This window comes from Suricata suricatta, chromosome 7 (genome assembly GCF_006229205.1).
Source record: "Suricata suricatta isolate VVHF042 chromosome 7, meerkat_22Aug2017_6uvM2_HiC, whole genome shotgun sequence".
Lineage (NCBI taxonomy): Eukaryota > Metazoa > Chordata > Mammalia > Carnivora > Herpestidae > Suricata > Suricata suricatta.
The window spans coordinates 20,148,041-20,153,626 of NC_043706.1; the positions used below are offsets into that span (position 1 = coordinate 20,148,041).

Consider the following 5,586-nt stretch of genomic DNA (forward strand, 5'->3'; position numbering starts at 1 on the left):
TACTGTGTCCCCTATTTCTTCAACCCATCCTCTATTTCTTCAACCTGTCCCCTCTTTAGGGACATATGGGTGTTTATAATTTTTGCTATAATAAGCAGGATGGCATTTAATAGCCTTAAACAAACATATCTTTTTGTTGCTATATTTTTACCAGTATTCTATGGAATCAATCCTGGGGATGGAATATCTGGGCCCAAAAGTAGATGTTTGTAATTTTGCTAGACATCACTCAGTTCCCCTGTGGGGATTATATCATTTTGCTGTCATCCAAAATGTATGAGAGCACATATTTCTTCGCAACCCTACCACAGATTGTGTTGCCACCCCTTTCTATGGTTGCCAATATGATATATAAGAAATGGTATCAATGTGGCTTATAATTTTCATTCCCCTTATTGTGAGTACATTTTATATTACTAGGAGTACGTAGTATAAGTACAAATTACCCATGTTTTCTTTTGGTACTTGTATGCTTCTATTTGATACATTTAAGTCTCTAATATATTTGGAACTTATCTCTCTGTGTGCAGTAGAGGCTACTGAATACTATTTATTAAAAAGTCCAGGGGCCCCTGGGTGGCTCAGTTGGTTGAGCGTCCAGCTTTGGCTCAGTTCATGATCTCATGGCCTGTGAGTTCAAGCCCTGCACTGGGCTCTGAGCTGACAACTCAGAACCTGGAGCCTGCTTCAGATTCTGGGTCTCCCTCTCTTGGTCTGCCCCTCCTGCTCATGCTCTGTCTCTCTGTCTCTCTCTCAAGAATAAATAAACATTTTAAAAACTAATAAAATTAAATGTCCATCTTTCCTTCACTGATTTGATTTTATTGCATATTAACAAATACAACTGGGTCTATATCTGGATTTCCTATTCTGTCTCACTGTTCTATATCTTCATATATCAATACCACCCTGTTTTGATTATAGAGGATTTATGATAAAGTTTTAATATGTTAAGGGGCTCTCCCAGCCCCCACCCTACATTGCTTTTTCACCCACAGAATTTTTATGGCTTCTTATTATTATTCCAGAATAATAATTATAAAAACTACCTGTTTTGTAATTGTAATTTAGTAATTTATAAATTAATTTACAGAGGCTCAACATCCATATGGAATGTGTGCCCATTTGTTCAAGTGTACTTTTGCAGCTTTGAGTTTTTATATTGTTTTACATATGGTAATGCTTATGTTTTTACACTCTGTTTTTTAATATTTAATACAAATGGGAATCTTCTCTAATTTAACTTCTAACTATTGATTTTTTAATGATGCTATTATAATCTGCGGCTTTGGTAAATTCTTTTACTATTTGTAGTTTTTCCACTGATTATCTTGAGTCCTTGAGATATAAAATCAAATTCTCTACAAACAGATTTGACCTCTAATTTCCATTTGTATGCCTCTAATTACTTTTTCTTACCTAAATGCATTGGCTAAAACTCTCTCACACAATGTTATGAAATAGTGGAGATGGTGAGCACTCTTGCCTTGTTCCTGATTTTAACAAGAAAGCTCCTAATGTTTTCCTATTAAATAAAAAATAAACTCCTACATTTGGGATTTTGGCACACGCACACAAATATACACATACATGTATATATTAATTGCTATTTTATTGAGCATGTATGAAATAATGTCAAATGACTTTTCTGGGCCTACAAAATGATTATATGATTTTTCTCCTTAGCCATATTAATATGATGGATTATATTAAGATTTCCTAATGTCGACCCACCCTAAGATTCTTGGAATAAAATCCACTTTTTCATGATGTACTTTCTTAATATGCAATTGGATTCTATTTGCTATTATTTTATTTATGATTTTTACATATATATGTATACCAGATTGTTCCATAGTTTTCTTGTTAGGAAAGAAACCTGATCCCTTCAGGTTTAGGGATCAATGCATTTGTCTCCTTGTAAAACAAATTTCCAAGTTTTTCTCCTATGCTCTGGAATAATTTTGCCAGCATTGAGATGATTTGATCTTTAATTGGGTAGACTCTCACTGTGAACACATCTGGAATTGGTACTTTTTCGTGGGGCAGCTTTTTCACTATGCCTTCTACTTCTTTCATAGTAACTATTAGTCTCTTTAGGATTTTGTTCTCACTGGTGTCAGTCTGAAGTCACATTTTTCCAGAAAAGAATTCAAAAAGTTTTTCTAGGAAGCTTCATCTAAGTATACATTCATTTAGAGACTTACACAAAATAAATCTCTTACGATTTAAGAATTTTCTGTTATGATGGTTATTGCCTGTCACTTCTAATTTCGTGTATTTATGCTTTCTCCCTTTTATATCTTTCACTACATACAGTTGCTGGTGGTTTGTTAATTTTGTGAAGTTTTCAACTTTTGCAATTTGATTTTATTCATAAATTCTACTCTTTTGTTGTTTTTGTTGTTTTCTTACACATTTTTAATAGTTATCACTTCTTTCCTTGTGCTTTCTTTTGACTAGTTTTTAAATTCCCTCTCTACATTTCAACTTTATTTTTTATTTTTATTAATATAAATATTTCATAGTATAAATTTTCCTTCCATACTGTATTCATAGATCCACAATATTTTGCTATTTCATCCTATATTTCCTCTTTGACCCAAAAGTCGCTTATTAAAATGTTTTTACATTTCTGTTTTTAAATACTTATTCATTTTTGAGAGACGGAATGTGAGTGGGGGAGGGGCAGGGAGAGAGGGAGAGAGACAGAATCCCAACAAGGCTCCAGACTCTGACCTGTCAGCACAGAGCCCAACGCCGGGCTCAAACTCATAGACCAGACCACAAGATCATGACCTGAGCTGAGGTCGGATGCTTAACCAACTGAGCCCCGTTTTTATATTTCTAAAAGGAGTTTTTAAAATTTTAGTTTTATTCTTAGTTTCTGATTCTACTGCATTTGGTTAAAAAATCATATTTTTGTAATTTTTATTCTTTAGAATTTACTACTTTTCAAATATCTTTCTTTTCTTTGTGTCCTAAGATGCAATGTATTTTCATGAATGTTCATGTACGCTCGAAATGAAGGTATGATAGGCTGACAACTGCCGCCAAGAATATCAGCTCTTTTTTCTATAACATGAAAATATATTATTTTCTAAGGCAATATTAAAAAGGTCTTTGCAGATATGATTAAGGTAAGAATTTGTAGATGGGGAAATTATCCTGATTATCCAACTGAGCCCTCTACGCAAATACAGGTGTCTTTTAAAGAAGGGGGCGGAGGGAGATTCGACATACGAAAGAGAAGGGCTGTGTGCAGATGGAACAGAAAGAAATCTGAGTGTGCTGGCCTTGAATATTGGAACGAGGCAGGTGCCTGACACCTTGATTTGGGCACAAAGAAACTGATTTTGGACTTCTAACCTCCAGAATGTGACAAAACAAATTTCTGTTTTTTTAATCCAGCAGGATGATAGGGATTTGGCATGGCAGTCATATGAAAACTGATACATAAGGTGTTTTCTCTATATGTCAGGTTTCAGAGATTTGTACATAGGCATGTGATCTACATTACTGATTATCTTGTCTGGATTTTTCATATTCTTCCTGACTTTTTTTCCACTTGCTCTGTCTCAGATTGAGAGAAATATACTCACACTAACGGCTCCCATTATTACTGAGTTTCTATTTCTCCTATCATCTCCTGTTGTATCTGCTCTGGTGGAAATTTTGTCACATTTTGGGGTATATACTACGGGGTATACATCTTCAGCCTTTGGCATTATAAAGTGCCCTTTGTGGTTTTTTGGATGTGCTCTTATAAACAACATAATGTGAATTTTGTTTGTCAGCCAATTCTAAAATCTTTTTATAGGTGAATTTAACCCTACATATTTATTAATATCTGTATAGTTGGCCTCATTTCTGTCATATTGGTCGAGACAGACACACAGTCATCCACTGACATGGTCTGCTTCATTTACTTGCATTGTCTCTTTCTTTTGGTGTTTAGGGCAAGTTTATATTTTTGTTCTAAGGTTACCTTTAGAATAACACCTTTATGTATTCACCAAATCCTCTCTTCTTTGGGATACTGCTTATTGGTTACCTATCATGAACAATATTGGAATTAGCTGGAAATCTTTTCTTTCTCCTTCCCTCCTGTTCCTTCAGCACCTAATGTAAAGTAATAGCTTTTTTCCTCTCATTCACACCAACAGAGCAATCAGCAAGCTGATCTCATTTCTGTATGTTCTTCATCTTATCTTCCCATTTTTTATAGTCTTACAAATATAGTTTTTTATAGTTACATTTTTTTATCTGAGAGAGAAAGAGTGAGCATGTACAAGTTGGGGAGACAAGTAGAGGGAGAGAGAGAGAGAGAAAGATCCCAAACAGCCTCCACACTGTCAAGCACAGAGCTCCATGCAGGGCTTGATCTCACAAACCATGAAGTCATGAACCAAAATCAAAAGTCGGACACTCAACCAGCTGAGTCACCCAGGCACCCTTGCATTTTTTATAGTTATATTGTTCCTACATTGCAGAGCAGATAAGCATTGTATAATGACCACCTCCATTATTTCTATCATTTAGATACGCTTTTTGAGATAAGTGTAAAATCAATTCCCCGGAATACTGAAGTCAAAACTCAATTTCTCAGATTAGCTTACAGCCTGGACACAAGTAAGGTGGCTAAGTTCTGCAGATCGGAACTTTGATCCAGAAGCAAGGAAGGGCACCACGCACGCAGCAGCCTGGAGTAGTTAGTAGCTGAGGCGGCCAGCTTCCACAGGCACCGATGAAAGGGAAGTTGCCCAATGATTTTAAGATCATGCTCCTCATGCAGAAGTGGCATTTGTGCTGGTAGCAGTAGTAGCTGCAGTAAGATTTAATTTCTGGTGTTTGTAGTTTGTGGCCATGTTGTAAGTGATAGAAGTTTCCTGACAGGCCAATCTTCCACTTTGGTTTTAGTATCCTAGATTTGAGATTGTTTCTCCAGTCTCCAGCCTAACATTGTTGTGAACTTCCTAAAATCCCTTTATTTATTCCCTGCCTGATTTTCTTGGGCCATAGGAATGGCTTGATTCTATCTAACATACCAGTGCTCTATAAATAATCTTTAAATTTATCTTTCTGCTGTTACTATCAAGCTGTAGATTGGCAGAAGGAAAATTAATTTTTCCAATACATTACAACGCAATTAAAATTCCTGCGAATAACACCATGTTAGAAACTCCTCATAGACAGTGAACTCTTTGCTATTCAATTTGTTCATATTCACAAATTCCAGAGCCAAACTAAGATAAATCTCGATTCCAATTATGCATAAAAAGCCAGCATGCCAAATCAGCTAACCAGTTAACTCTGGCAGCCAGGACAACAGCCTGCTGTCTAGGAGTTGGCAGACTCGTCTACTCCAACACCAAGGCCACGCTCTGCCAGGAAGCTCAGGAACTCCAAGAACTCACACAGCTGTTTGCCTTCACCCCTCCACCTGTCTCACACCCATCCTTCTGCCCCGCCCCTTACCTTGGCCCCGCCTCTGCGCTCAGCGAGCCTTCCACGCCCCTCCTTGCGTTCAGCCAATGGCTGGTGACATTGGTGGGAGTGAGCCTTCCCTCCCAGCCAATGCAGGAG

At 36.8% G+C, this 5,586-nt stretch overlaps 1 long non-coding RNA gene across 1 annotated transcript in view; it reads right to left on the reverse strand.

Moving 5' to 3' along the window:
* Positions 1-5,586, reverse strand: part of LOC115295503 — a 39,547-nt gene that overhangs the window by 31,571 nt on the left and 2,390 nt on the right. The gene's annotated exons all lie outside the window — the stretch shown is intronic.